Genomic DNA, 15,545 nt, shown 5'->3' with positions numbered 1-15,545 from the left:
CTGCATATCAGATATTTACATTAGGGTTCATAACAAGAGCGAAATGACAGCTATGAAGTAGCACTGAAATAATTCTAGAGTTGGGGGTCACCACAATGTGAGAAACTGTATTAAAGGGTCGTAGCTTCAGGAAGGTTGAGAACCACTGCTCTAAAGAGTTCCAGATCCAGAGTCAGGATTTTCAAGAATAGAGAGAGGCATGTCACCATTTATTCTTAGAAAACTGCTAGATGAGAGGAACCATGAAAGGCCCTGCAGGGGGTAAAGAGGAATTGAGAATCCTCCTTCAAGGGTCTTCCAATGGTGTTGGGGGAAAAGATAACTGTAAAAACTATCCCACAGTTAGGTAGGATGCAAAGACATGAAAATCAAACAAATTATCATCAAGAATGTGTGTGTATGTGAGAGAGAGAGGGGGGAGGGAGAGAGAGAGAGAGAGAGAGAGAGAGAGAGAGAGAGAGAGAGAGAGAGAGAAAGAGAGAGAGAGAGAGAGAGAGAGAGAGAGAGATATTCCTGCTTGCTTGTCAAAATCAGGAATGGAGTCTCTTTGACCATAGTATGGAGGGAGGCCCAGAATTCTGACCAGTGGAGATTTGCGGTGGGGCAAGGCAACTGGGCCATTTTAACAGCACAGAACAGGTGAGCGGCAGAGAGGAAAGGAAGAGCACAAGCTGGGTTGGGTTGAGTCGTTGCCCAGAGACCTGCATGTGTATTTACTGGAGTCACAGGAGAGAAGATGAAACTGTAGTTCAGTTCTGCTCAGTTCAGTTCCCAGAACCCTTAACCATCAGCATAAGGAGTTTCGATACAAACTGTTATGCAATTGAGAGTAATTTTGGTGGAAAATAAAAATAGTTCTTCTGGTTAGTAATAAATAAGGATGCTTGCCTTTTTTGTTTTTATTACTTTATTACTTCTGGCCAGTAATAAATAAGGTTCGCAACCTAAATTTGATATCCCAGACCCACATAGTAGACAAGAACATGCTTCTGCAAGTTGCCCTCAGACCTCCACGTATGTACCCTGCCACACACATGCCCCTCACATATATGCACAATTCATAAACAAATGAGATGGAAATAAATTTTCAAATATGGGGCTGGAGAGATGGCTCGGAGGTTAACATCACTGGCTGCTCATCCAGAGGACCACGGTTCAATTCCCAGCACCCACAGGGCAGCTCACAACTATCTGTAACTCCAGTTCTAGATGACCTGATGGTCTCTTCTGGCCTCCTCAGGCACCAGGTACACACACGGTACAAAGATATTCAAACAGGCAAAACATCCATACACACAGAATAAAACAAAATTATACATAGTGTCAAAGATGCCTTGCCCTCTGTCCTCAAGAGAAGTCCAAGATACAATGTGTTGCAATACCTTTTTGGGCTCTAGGATCCCATCTAAAGACATGGGTCTTTAAATCCCTGGTCAAATTCACTGGAGCCATTGAGCTTGCTGCTGCCTTAGATCCTATGACATGAACTCCATCCAGCTTTGACAATCAAGATTTATCCCTGCTGTGGGATAATACCCCAAGTTTGTTCTGGAATGAGACTGTAAGGTTCAGACAACAGAAGGTCAAGGTCCAGTTTCACTCTTTGCAACTGAATAGCCTAGATCAAGCCACTTGTTAGTGTTTTAAGAGCTTTATCTATAAAATATGGGTGACAGGGACATCCACAACATAAGAACACTATGAAGACCAAATTCAATAACATTATGGCTGGGACACAGTAGGTGATCAGTAGATAATACCTTGATTTCACTCTTATAATTAGTATAAAATTATGGGCTTGCCACCCATTAATTCATCTAGACTCTTCCAAATACACTGAATAATGACTTTCATCTAAAAGCAAATCTCTAAAGAAATATTTTGTCAAGATGTGTGCTGCTCATGGCAGCTAAGACGTGTTGCCATGGTCACTGCAACTCAGGCATTCCAATTAAAGAACATGAATTCCAGTGACTTGAGAGAGACGCAAATGGACAAGCACCACAACAGAATTAAGTTTTCTCTTACAGTTTGGGGGGTCTGTCTTTCCTGCTTTCACTCCAAGTGTCTAACAAGTACTGTTAAAACCAAACATTTGGAGGTAGCTCAGTTGGTAGAGTATTTGCCTAGCACGAAGTCCTAGGTTTGATACTTAGCACCACATGGTGTGGTGCCACATGCCTGTAATCCCAGAATTAGGAGGTCCAATGTCATCCTTGACTACATAGCAAGTTAAAGGTCAAACAACCATAGACTTTCCCTTTAATTTTGTGTGATTGTAGCAACAGTTCTTGGGGGAGGGAGAGGTCATTTCCATAATAAGTAATGTTACATCAGCTTACATACCCTTATATGAACGTTTCCATACAATCAAGGGAACAGATAAAATGCAGGGTGGTGGAGGGAGAACATGAATGAGAACCATCCCAGTAGTAAAAATGAAAAGGTGTGCATACCGTAAATGTTCATGTGTGCAGATTGTAAATGTTCATCTGCATGTATAATTTTAAATGTGATTTTTTTTTTAAATGATGAAGTTCGTTTGCTATGAAATTAGTAAAGATTGAAAAAAAAAACATTATAGATAAGAATGTAAGAACACAGCCCTGTTATATAACATCAGGGGAAAAAATGAGATTTGGCTTTGCCTCTCAGCCTGGCAACACACAGCAGAGCCTTCGAATACACTTGTTATTCTAATTCTAGGAATTTATCCTAAGGAAAAAAGACACCAAAGGCATAAGGACATAATGAGTTCTTATGGGCTTGGCTTCTAAAACAAATTTAAATTTTGACTTACCGGCCAACTATCCTTTGGAAATTACCTACCCATTTCTGATCCTAATTTCTGCATCTTTAATCTAGACAGACTGGAACCTACACCTCAGTGTCCTGGGCAGGAATGAAGGAGAGTCTAAATCAAATCAACCAGGCAATGTACCAAGCAGAGAGTAAAGCCTCAACACAAGCTATTACTCTGCCTATCTAGGTCACAGTGATAGACTGATAAAGTAGACTATTCGGCCATTAAAAATGATACTCCAGAGAAGCAGAAGCAAACTCCTGCCCAGCTCGGGCTAAGCTTGGCCAGTTGCCTGTTTTTATAAAGTTTTATTGGCATGTAGGCACGCCCACTAATTTACATACCATCTGTGGCTGCTCTCCCATTCCTTTCACGGAGTCTAAAATAGCTACTATCTGGACCTTCACAGAAGCGCTTCCAGTCTGTGGTCTCGAATACTACTGAAAACCATGGAAATGTTTTCAATCTATTAAATGACATTTCCCAGCATTAAGTACATTCTCTAGTTTTTGTTAAATCTTAACGTATGGGCCAGGCGGCGGTGGCGCACGCTTTTAATCCCAGCACTTGGGAGGCAGAGCCAGGTGGTTCTCTGTGAGTTCGAGGCCAGCCTGGGCTACAGAGTGAGTTCCAGGAGAGGCGCAAAGCTACACAGAGAAACCCTGTCTTGAAAAACCAAAAAAAAAAAAAATCTTAACGTATGGAAGAAGATACTACAAAAGTTATTGTATGCTGAGGGCTATTACACATTTTATGACCTTCTTTGTATTTATTTATAATTACTGGATTTTCTGAAGTATTAATGATAGACTATGGTGATTATTTGTGCTGAAATGTGATTTTATTTGTATGTTAATAAATAAAGTTGCCTGGGGGTCAGAGCTAATAGCAAGCCATTTAGCAGAAGTCTGGCACTGATCACACACGCCCTTAATCTGATCACATGGCAGGCAAAGTCTCTTTGTGTTCAAGGACACAGCCAGCATGGAGACACACGCCTTTAATCCCAGTACCAACCACAGAGACCTGGAGGTCTGTATAGACAGGCAGTGACGAGGAAGTCATGTGGTTGGGTTTAGAACCAATGAGAAGGCAGAACAGAAAGGCAATAAAAAGGCGGGTCACACAAGAGAAGGTCTCTCTCTCTCTCAGGGGAAGGATGGCAGCGACTGGTAAGCTAAAGGCTATTCGCTAGTGCTCTGACCTCTTGGGCTTTTAACTCGTTATTTGGCTCTGTGTTTCTTATTTAATAAGATTATTTAGAATTACATCTACAATGGACTGTTTCTGTCATGAAAGTAGTTTTAAGAAAGTCATTGGAAGGAAAGAGTCTTTTTCACTGAAACCCAACAGACAACACTTGAATGGGGAAAGCAAAATGAAGGTTTTTTGTTTTTGTTTTTGTTTTTTTTTTCAATTAATGAGAAAGATACAGACTGGCATAATCAGGCATCACCTGATAAAGGTAACTAGGTGTCTAAAGGACAGATGATCAACAGTCTGTCCAACATTTGTTTATGGCCTGCCTGCTTGGAGTCAAGCACTTACAATAGCCTTGTGTGACAAGATGTGGTGCATAAACTCATGGACCCCATAACAATGATCTAGTTGACAGACCATGTAGACAAGTGTGGTCTCAGGAGATTATAACAAAGCTGAAAGTTCCTGTCCGCAGATGGGCATACCCATTGTAAAGTCAGCACAGAGAAACAAACCTACTGCTTTGCCAGCCACATGAAAGCAACATACATACAACTATGCCCAGTGCATGGTGCGCCACAATGAGAATAAGTGACGTGATACTCAATAATAAGAACAGGTGAGATGATATTCTCACTGCACTGTACCTTAGTACACTCCTAAATCAGTACCAGGTGTGGTGGTACACACCTACAATCTGAGCACTCAGGAAGCCAAGGCAGGAAGAACCGTGGTAGGTCTGAGGCCAACTGGGCTACCACAGTCATACTATTCAAGCCTTGTGTACACTCTGTGATGTTGGCATGAACGACAAAATTACCTACCCATTTTTCAAAATACCTGTCACTAAATGAGGCACAGAGCTCTACCAGCATAAGGAGATTCCCACGGACTGAAGAGTGAGCGGTGACTCTCATCAGGAGGAACTGGGTGGGTTTTCATTCCTATGCTATGTGGGTGCTGCTATGTCAATCACTGAGGCCCAGGGGTCTGCTCCACCTGTGCAACAGTGGGTAAGTGAGGCAGATTCAGGCTCGTGTCCTTAGGGCAACTCCAGGCATGTGGGGGCTAGCGATTAGTAGCTCTCTAAATCAGCACTCAGGAAAGAGGAGATTGCTCCATGGCAGCCTCTAGAAGAGTGTGAGGCCAAGGACACACTGGGCAGACTGCGGGCACTGTTGCAGAGGTTAGGACAAAATCAAGACAGCATTTGTTAAATGTTCCTGAGGACAATCCTGTCCAGTACCAAAAATGTGCTTCAGGAAACAGGCTTGCAGCCGGCAGCGGTTCTGATTAACGCCATATTCCTGTGACCACAGGACATACATTTTCTTAGACGTGTCCCGATGAGTTCTTTGTCTATCCCGCCCTTCCTTGGTTGGAGCCATGTGACAAGGAGAGCCAGAAATGAGAATCGGCTTTGTTTTGTTTTGCTTTATTTGGGGCTGAGACTCAAAGAACTGATGTGTCGACATGGGAGAACCAGGGTTCTGGAGCATGCTGAGCTCTGTACAGCAATGGCTGTAAAGGAACGGTCCCTAATACCTATAACATGACATTGGGCTTGCAAATTGCTAATGACCACCACCACCGAGGAGGGACCTAACTGCCATTATGCGGAGTCCACTCAAGGTGAGTTTGAGTGGCACACTTCTGTGATTCCAGCCGGACCCCACTTCGTGAAGAAGCCATGGGAAGTAGCCTTCAAAACACAGAAATCTACATCAGGAGGTCTGACTGCACTGTTCAAAGCTAATGACCCTAGCTAAGTCTCATCACCTCTCTGAGCCTCGGCTGTTTCCCAGGCAGAACTAGATGACACCCCCTGTATTCATGGATAACACTTGCAATGGTCACAGGACAGTTATCCCTTGATACCCAGAAGGGATTTTTTTTTCTGGCCCCTTTCAAATATAAAATTCCTAGAGGCTCAAGTCTGTCATATGAAATGGGTTTATGTTTGCATATAACCTGCACACATCCTACCATATAATTTAAATCATCTCTAGACTGTTTATGATAACTGATGCAATATAAATGCCATATAAAAATGACTATTTTCCTGAATATTTTTGTTCCAAGGCTGGCTGAAGCCATGGATACAGAATTACACATGGGCAGGAGGAGCGGTTAGCTCTCTCTGAAGGATACAGAATGCTAAAAGGAACTAGCTACCTAGTGTCACCAGACAATGTAACGCAAGGATTAGCACATCTTGCTTATGGTGACGCCCTGCTATGTCTGAGAAAGGAATGGAGGTGAGCCACTCACAAGATGGCTGCCTTCTTCCCATCCAGGTCTAAGTTCACAGCCTGGTATGCAAAGACAGACTGAGCACTAGTACTGCTTCCAACATGAGGAGCAAGCCTTGTTTACCCATCACCGCCCCTTTCCTCACACTCAGGCCAACGTGTGACATCACTCTGAGCTATGGGCAATCCCTTTGCCTGAAGCCCTGGCCCAATGCCCAGCACAACATGAATCCTGACGCAACAAGAGCCACCTGGACACTGTGCCTGAACAGAAGTAGCAATCCAGCAGGGGGCATGTCTTGCTGGGAATTTCAGAACACACAACCCAACACTTCCAGTGACTCTATATGCTCTTTTTGTATTTAAAAAGCAAAAAAAAAAAAAAAAAAAAAAGCAAACAGAAATCTCCTCAATAATGCACAAGGGTAAATAACATGACCCGGCAGGAAGGGACAAACCACTCCAGGAGGTTGACTACGACATTTATACGCATGAACACAGGACAGGCTCTAAACACTCTTGCATACCCACTTCCCAGCTGACTCTGTGAGTGTCTGGTGATGAGCTGGCATGGCAGGGCAGTGGTGGAGCTACTAACCTGTGGGAAGATGTCCCAACAGGTATCTACAGATGATTTCCCAGCCCCTTCCAAGTCCCCTATGACGTCTCTGTAAAGAGCCAGTTGGTAAATATTCTAGGCTTTGTTGATCATACAGACTGTCTCTGTCACAACCACTCCACTACTCAGGGGAAACTCAAAAAAAAGCCATAGATAATTCATAAATGAATGTTATGACTGGGTTTCAATAAAACTCAATATATGAACACTGACACTTAAATTTTTTCATGTAGCATAAAATATTGATTCTGTTTTGATCCCTGCTCCCCATCATGTCAGGATATAAATGCCAATTTGAGCTTGAGGGATGCAAAACCAGCATGGGGACAGATTAATGACATGTGACAACAGCCCTAAAATTGTTCCTTCCATCACTGAACTCTCCTTGGCAATGTGATGAAGTTTGACATTAATAACTTACTAAAAAGGGTAACGTTTACTGTCCACTCACTGGATAACAAGTGTCGGTATCAGTTTTCTTGGATAGGTCTTTGATGGGGTTCAACTCCCTGGAGCCACCTTAACATTCAAGGTCATATTCCCCCATGGAAATTTCATTATAACTTTTGCACCTTTTGGTGGGATGGGGGGGTCACCCTATAGGTATTAAGCAGATTGGCATATGCCTCTCAAACTAAGAAAAACATATGCTGCCTGATTGCTTTGCATTGTTTGCAAAAATGTGAAGTCTACACTATTGATTAGGGATGCAACTAAGTTGGTAGACTGCTTATCTAGCACACAAAATTCTGGTTTAAGTCCCTAGCACCAAATATAGTGGATGTAGTGCCACATGCCTGTAATCCCAGCACTTGGGGGGTAGAAGCAGCAAGATCAGAAGTTCAAGATCAACTTTGGCTACAATCTAGTTCAAGGTTGGCTTATATAAGACTCCATCTCAAAAAAAAAAAAAAAAAAAAAAGGCCAACCATACTTGTTATGTCTTATGCTATGTACTTTAAAAAATATAGAATAATTGAGGACAAGTGGAGTTATAAGGAAGTCAGCATACTGGTAAGGATAAGTAAATGGTTTTCTTTTATTCATGTGTGGCGATATTTTTGTTTATACTCTAACAAATAAAGCTTGCCTGAAGATCAGAAGGCAGAGCCACCCATGAGCTAATCATAGAGGCCAGGCAGTGGTGGCACACACCTTTAATTCCAGCACTTGGGAGGAGGAAGCAGGAAGATCAGGAGTATAAAACTTGGGCTACAGGAGATTAAATCTGTCTAAAGGAGAAACAGAGCCAAGTGGTGGTGGCACACACCTTTAGTCCCAGCACTGGGGAGGTGGAGACAGGAATATAAGGCTGGTAAAGACAGGATCTCACCCCCTTTCAGTCTGAGGAGTCCTAGAGGTAAGAAGTCTTTCTAGTGGCTGGCTGCTCTGCTTCTCTGATCTTTTAACTTTCACTCTGATAATCTGGCTCTGGGTTTCTATTATTAAGATCAATTAGAATTCTCGCTACATGTGACTACATCATTAGCATGGTCACACCTCCATGACATGGGAATATCTGTATGCTGTGAGATGTCTTTCTGTGCGCTGTAAATATGTGTTGCTCTCATTGGTTGATAAATAAAGCTGTTTGGTCGATGGTGAGGCAGAATAAGGTTAGGTTGTACATTCAAACTGAAGACAGAGATGAAGAAGGGTGGAGTCAAGGGAGATGCCAGCCTGCCACCCAAGGAGCAACAAGATGCCAGCAGACTGGTAACATATAGATTAATAGAAATGAATTAATTTAAGATGAAAGAGCTAGTTAGCAAGAAGCTTGAGCCATACGCCATACAGTTTCTAATTAATATAAGCCTCTGTGTGTTTACTTGGGACCAAGTGGCTGCAGGACAGGGCAAGACACAGGAAACTTCCATCTATATCTGTACCTTGAGAAAAACTTGATTCGCCCACCAGCAAGTAGCAAGTGAGGTCTTTAAGACCCCTCTCCCCTCAAGACCTGTGTCTGAAACGTACTGCTTCTCTGCCATCCTATGGTTCTTGGCTAAAACAAATGGAAAGAATATATCAGTTCAGTCTGTCCTGTGTTCACCATGACAATCACAGGAAAGAAAACTCCACTTCAAGCATTCATCATCCATAACTACAGAACAAGGAGGGAAAATTCCAAAACAATTTTCCTTGACTCTTCTGAGACAGAGCAGTAAGCAAAATAAGGTCCCTCCCAAGCCACCCATATTTTTCAGGCTCTCACATCCATATGCCCTTCAAGCTGTGAATGAATGTGTTACTATGCATGGCAAAGAGGACTTTGTAGGTGTGACTAGGTTAAGGACTTTGAGGTAGAGAGGTTATCCTGGGTTAGCTGGATGGACTTCTGTTTTATGACAGAAGTTCTAGGTGAGAAAGGCAGGGTTGTAATAGTCAGGGAGAATGTGATGATGTATGCAAGGATGGAGTGATGTGAGGCTGTGTGCTGGAGAGGAATGGAAAAAGAAGGAATTGGATTTCCCTGAGCATCTCTAGAGAGTATCTAGCACTGCTAAGTCCTTTCAGACCTCTGATCCCCAGAGTGATGAGGGAATATATTTGTTTTGTTTTAAGCCACTCAATTGGAAGCAATTTGTTACAGCAGCCAGCGGAAGCTGATACATGATATAGCTGCTGGAAAATGTTACTGATGAAGAGGAAGCATGGTTTCTAAGACAATGACTGGATCTTATTACATCTAACCCTGAGGACAGGGACCGTCTCCTCCTCTGTCATACAAGGTTCCTAAGCTCCAAGATGAAGGAGCCTGGAAATAAGATGAGGCATAAAATGGAAGGTTGAAAGGGTGAGTGGGCAGCTAGAGAACACTGTAGTCATACACAAAAAGCCTTACCCAAGAGGACTGTAAAGGACGAGATAGAAATGGAATGTGTCTTTATTTATAGCAAAGCCTGCCTCCCCTCTCAAGTATGTGACAGAAGAGCTGTTTTAAAGTTTTATTCTTCAAACTTGGCTGCAGAACTTGGCCGTGTCTCAGAGCTGTGCTTTTGTATTTAGCTTTCAAATATAAGAAGCCACCCCATGGTTAAATCGTAGGCAGATGCGGGTGTGCAGGCAGGGAAAATGCTGTGGGGAGTGCAGCAAGGTTGAGATGGTATTCTTATTTAGTTAGCTGCTCAAGAAAAACAAATAGAGGATAAAATAGCAAATGGCTTGGCGGGGCTCCAGGATGAAAATTTTCTGGATACCTTGGCATCCGCAAAGCTCTCGGACGGGGGGTGGGGGGTGGGGGGGGTGGGGTTGCTGCCTTGGGGCTAGTCAGACCACGGGAGGGGGGCGTGGTTTAGAAGGTGGAAAGCAACGGGGAGAAATGGGTCCTCATTCCCAGGAATGCCCTCGCTGCTGTCCTGTGATCAATGACAGAGAACTTGCCAGCATCCAGGAATGCTAGTCTGTGTATGTGGAGCCAATACCGGCCTTGCAGAGGGAACACAGAGCAGGAGTCACATGGGACAGAGCTCATGCCTTTTGACCTAAGGATTTTAAACTTCAGTACTAATAATAAACAAAAAAAAATCAACTAAATTATGCTACAGGGGCTAGGGGCATGGCTCAGTTGGTAGAGTGTCTGCCTGGGACATGCATACAACCCTTCGTTTGATTTCCAGCACCATATAAACCAAGCATGGTAACACATGCCTTGAATCCCAGCACTGGGGGAGGTAAAGGCAGAAAGATCAAAAGTTCAAGGCCATCTCAGCTCTATGGGGAATTTCACCCCAGCCCCAAATACATGATGAGATCCTAGATAATAAATTAATTGATAAAAATAATAAATAAATAATAATTGTGCATTTTCTTGTGCATCAAATATTATTCCACCTTGAAAACAGAAGACGACAGACATCTGCTGGCGGAGATTAGGGTGTAGGTGGTGGAGAAGAGGGAAGCCCACAGTTAGACACATGTGATGATCACCCACTGACACACCTAACGCAAAGCCAGAACTGGGAGGACACGGGCCAGAATGTTCGCTTCAGTCATATTTGCATGGAAGACATATGTGAGCTTTCTTTTTTGACTCTCTGGGCTTTGATTCTTTTGTATTTGGAGTCTTACTTTTAAAATGGAACAGATTTTTTTTTAAAGAAAAAAGAAAAAAAGGAAGGAAGAAGTAAAATCGGTTGTTAAGGAGCTTGGCTCTACTGATACCTCTCACCATGTGAGTTTGAGAAGTAATGATGCTTATGTTCTCTTGCTTCATGTCCTCATGTGAAGGGTGAGGTACACTTGCATCACATGTATTTCCTTTATGTAGGGCAGGATAGGACTCAATTTAGTGACTTAAGTCTGTTTGGTGTTTTGATGATACAAAAGAGATACACATGTCCCCATACTTCAAATTTTTATTTGTTCCTGGCCTCCCATGTGACAGGGTTATTTCTGTGTGTGATGCTCGCAATGGCAGTGAGCCACACTTCTGTCATGTGATGGCCAGAAGAAACCATTGACACTCTACGGTGAGCTGTGTAGCTGAGTTTGGTGTTGATGTGGTAAACTGGGTATATTACATTGATCACATTTTCAGAAACAATGGGGTTACAGGGATGTGTAATGGGGAGTAGAACCTTATAATTAGCCAGTGAGCATCTAAATAGCAAACACATTTTATGATAAATATTCTGCACCTTTGCTCACATGGCCCCAAGAACCAGAACCCTACCCTTTCTGAAAGGTGCAATTCCAGTTGTTTTTATTCCCATATCCTCTCCTCTGTAAGTTGCATGGTCCACATTTAACCTTCTTCTAATTCATCACAAATACTCTCAAGATTCTTTTTCTTTTACAGATGCCAATTTCTTCCCCAAAACTACAGGCTTCAGAACAAAGCCAACATGGCTTCAAACCCGGATACCACCACTCAACCCTCTGGCCCTTGGTTTCCCCATCCATCTTATCCAACAAGCTCTTCCAGTGATCCCATGCTTCGGTATGAGCACAGCACCTGCCACAGAACCCAGGATGAGGAGGGTGGTCCATAAACAATCATCTTATTTTCTATTCCTGGTCCACGCTGGTCTCCTCCACTAGGTTGGCAGGCTTGCCTAGGAGAGGGACTGAGTTCTGTGGTACCCTTTATCCCCCCCCCTCCCAGCAGTGCCTTGCCAGAAGCTAGAGTCCAAGGAATACACTTTTGTTGATTTGATTTGTGTGACCTAATTTGGAAATGAGGTCTTTTTTAATGTAATTAGCTAAGATGGAGTCGTACTTTGGAGTTTAGGGACTAAACTCGGTGACAGTCTCCTCCTAAAAAGGCTGGGTGAAGACACAGACCTGAACACAGGAAAAGGTCATATGGGATATAAGGTGGGTCAAGGAAAGAGACTGCAAACTGAGGAATGCCAAGGATTTCCAGTGACCCCAAAGAAGTAGAAAGAGGCAGGGAAGGACTCTGACCTTTGACCTTTACAGGGAGCACAGCCCTGGCACAGGCTAGTCTCAGATTTCTACCCTCCACAGTAGTGAAGCAGATTTCTATTGCCTGGAGTCACAGAGTGTGAAGATTCTTTACAGTACCCTGCATATGGACACAGAAATGTTCTAAATGTCACATGTGCTGACAGACAGGCACAAGCTACTTCCTGAATATGTTTTAGACTACATGAAGTCACGTAAGCCTTCTTCTAGCTTCCACCTCTCGTCAGGTTTGTTTCATAGGAGGGTTGTTTTCCTGGAGCCACCATCCACCCAGACCTAGTCAGGTGAGGAAACACTCTGTGACTCCAGTGACATTACCTTTCCATGTCTTCCTCCTGTTTACGCTAGCGATTGGCATCTCTAGCCATGGAGGCCCACGTCTTGGTCTTTAGCCTTGAATCCTTCTGTCTATCCTCCATCCAAAAACATTAATCACAGGTCAAACCCACCTTCTCCATGCTCAAGGGTTTCCCTCGCTCTACCTCATCTCCAGCATCACTAGCCTTTAGCAATAAGCTATAAAAAAAATATAAGCTCTTAGAAAATGTATTTCCTAAAGATCATTTTTAAGAGCCAAGTACATCATCAAAAGCCTTTAATCCCAGCATCAGGGATGATGAGGCAGGAGGATTGTAAGTTCAAAGCCTCACTGGCTACATACTAAAACTCAAAAAGAAGCAATAAGTAAAAAAATTAAAACATTGTTAAGAGCCAACTGGGCCTATGTGAAACAGAAAGCCAGGGTTCAGGGATCCTACTGCTGGCCTAGCTCACTGGATGCTGCAGAGTAAACCTCCTGGTAAGAGGAGCAGAAAGTCTGAAAAACACTGTGGTAAACATGTTTGAAAGTGTTGAGAGCTATGGAAGAAGACCTTACTCGTGTGATCAGATAGGAGAGGAAAGCTAAGATAAAAGGAGCCCAGGACCAGGGTGCTTTTTCTCAGCAAAGGCACCATGCTTAACAACCTAAGCAAAAAGCTGAATAGTTTCCTGAAGCACCGGGGCACTTATGGTTCATGTTCACTTATGGGCATTATTGTGTGTATATGTGTGCAGATGCATGTGTACCATGGCACATGTGTGGAAATCAGAATAAACTAGTTCTACCATGTAAATCCAAGGGACCAAACTCAGGTCATCGGCTTAGTTAGCAGTGGGCACCTGCCCCCACTGAACCATTGCACTGGTTTAAAGTTATCTCTCTAATGTTAGTTGTATAAGCAATGCTGGAACTGAGAAAGACCAGTTAGAAACATGGGGGGGGGGCGGTAAGAGGAGGAAATAGATAATAGAAACAGGCATGTTTGAAAGATTGTAAAATATCAAATACAAAACTTAAACGTACTGTGATTCGTATGCTTAAGGAGTTGGTTGACAAAAAGGAACGGCAGGAAAATGAACTAAATGAAAATATTCAAGTGATAAAGGGCGACAATTAAGGCTGTAATTAGAAATGAGGGGATAGTGATCATCAAATCTGTCGAAGAAAAGAATAATGCCCAGAAGGAGAGGTCCATAGAAAATGTCCACGTTGACCTGCCGGCCACTCCAGCCAGGGAAGCAGGTAGGCGATACCTCTCTCTCAGCTCCTCCAAAACCAATTCACCAGTCAGCAGGTCACCAGCTTTGGCCATAGTGTATCCCGCCTCCACCTCCATCTCCAGTGGATCACACAGATCTTCCCTTCCTAAGTTCTCTCCCCCAACTCACTGCTTTATTCCAGACCCCAACTCCAGCAGGCACTCCCTGGGAACCCTCAGGCCAGTCAAACCAGGGAAGCAGGCAGGCTAGTATCAGACCTTCACTTCCATCTCAGTCTAAGCTCCCCCCCCCCATCTCATCCCCAGCTCTGTCTCAGATCACCTACTACGGCCTCCCTTTCCTTCCTGTCCCATCTCCAGTGGATCACCCAGATCTTCCCCTTCCAGCCTCCCCCCAAGCATTGTTTTATCCCAGTCCCCAACCCCAGCAGGCATTTCCCAGGAACCCACAGAACTCCTGCCAGGGAAGCAGGTGGACTAAGTGCAGATCTTCACCTCCCCCTCCATTCCACCAAGTCCAGGCCCCAGTCTTATCCCCAGTTCTGCAGCAGACCTTCTGCCATGGCCTCTCCTTAGCCTCGGCACCCATTCTCAGGAGACTGAGCAGATCTTGGCGGTACACGCTGCTTTCCTTCCTTCTGTGCACCCCCTCGGCCCCCTTTTTCTAACCCATCCCTATTCCTAAGTAGCAGCTCCCATTTACCTAGAAACACATTTGACCTGGAGCCCCCGTGGTAACACCTATCAGGACATCAGAAGAACGTCCTACCAGGCGGCCCACGGCCACCACACCCTCCTGAGAAACAGAGATGGCAAGGAACAAAACACCCGCCGAACAAAGACAAGACTAGATATCAGCACCTAGAATTATAATCTTCCCAAACCCAGATGCCTAGACACCAAACAATCAATAACACACAGTAACAGCCAGGACAATACGTCTCCACCAAAGCCCAACAACCCCACCACAGCAGGCCCTGAGTATTGCAATGTAGCTGAAGCATAAGAAAAAAAAAAAACTTTAAAAAGCCCTTATGAAAATGATAGAGGTCCTTAAAGAGGAAATGGAAAGATCCCTTAAAGAAATCTATGAAAACACAAACCGTGGAGAGGGGATGGGGAGGGACGGGGAGGAGTAGAGGAGGGAAAACCATAATCAGAATCTACTAGGGGAGAAGAAAAAAAATATTTTCAATAAAAGGAGGGGGGGAGATTTTAAGACCAGAGGTGTGGCGTGGTTTCAAGGAGGCAATGTTTCACAACAGGAGTGATGCACACGTGAACTCAGAGACGGTGGCAGCATGCACACCGTCGACACAAGCCAGACAGAATCTGAGCTCACAGGAGGGGAAGCGGACACAAAGCCCCACCCCTCGCCAGCAAGCGCTTCACAGTTGATAGCCACCAAAAGAGGGAAAAATCGATTTTCTTCAATGGAGCGACACGGGGCATGCCAACCCCTCTCCATGGCCCTGTGCTCGGGAGTGGCTGGCCAACCCAACCCGGACTGCATGGTTTTTGTCAGCTTTTTGTTTTGTTTTTTTTTGTTTGTTTTAAGAGAGACTACCCGTGCGTGTGTTTCCCATCCTCTCCCTGGAATACATGTCTAGAATTTAGAGCACCCCCTCATCCAAAGCTTTGTTCCTTTTGTTTTGACCCGGCTGGCACACTAATGGTCTTTTAGAATCCTCCTCTTCTAG

General features: G+C 44.0%; 1 protein-coding gene across 6 annotated transcripts in view; it reads right to left on the bottom strand.

Moving 5' to 3' along the window:
• Positions 1-15,545, bottom strand: part of Rgs6 (regulator of G protein signaling 6) — a 536,490-nt gene that overhangs the window by 483,649 nt on the left and 37,296 nt on the right. The window lies entirely within an intron of this gene.

The sequence above is a fragment of the Peromyscus leucopus genome, chromosome 14 (genome assembly GCF_004664715.2).
Source record: "Peromyscus leucopus breed LL Stock chromosome 14, UCI_PerLeu_2.1, whole genome shotgun sequence".
NCBI lineage: Eukaryota > Metazoa > Chordata > Mammalia > Rodentia > Cricetidae > Peromyscus > Peromyscus leucopus.
The sequence above is the reverse complement of the archived record's forward strand: the minus strand, read 5'-3'. Positions and strand labels throughout refer to the sequence as shown.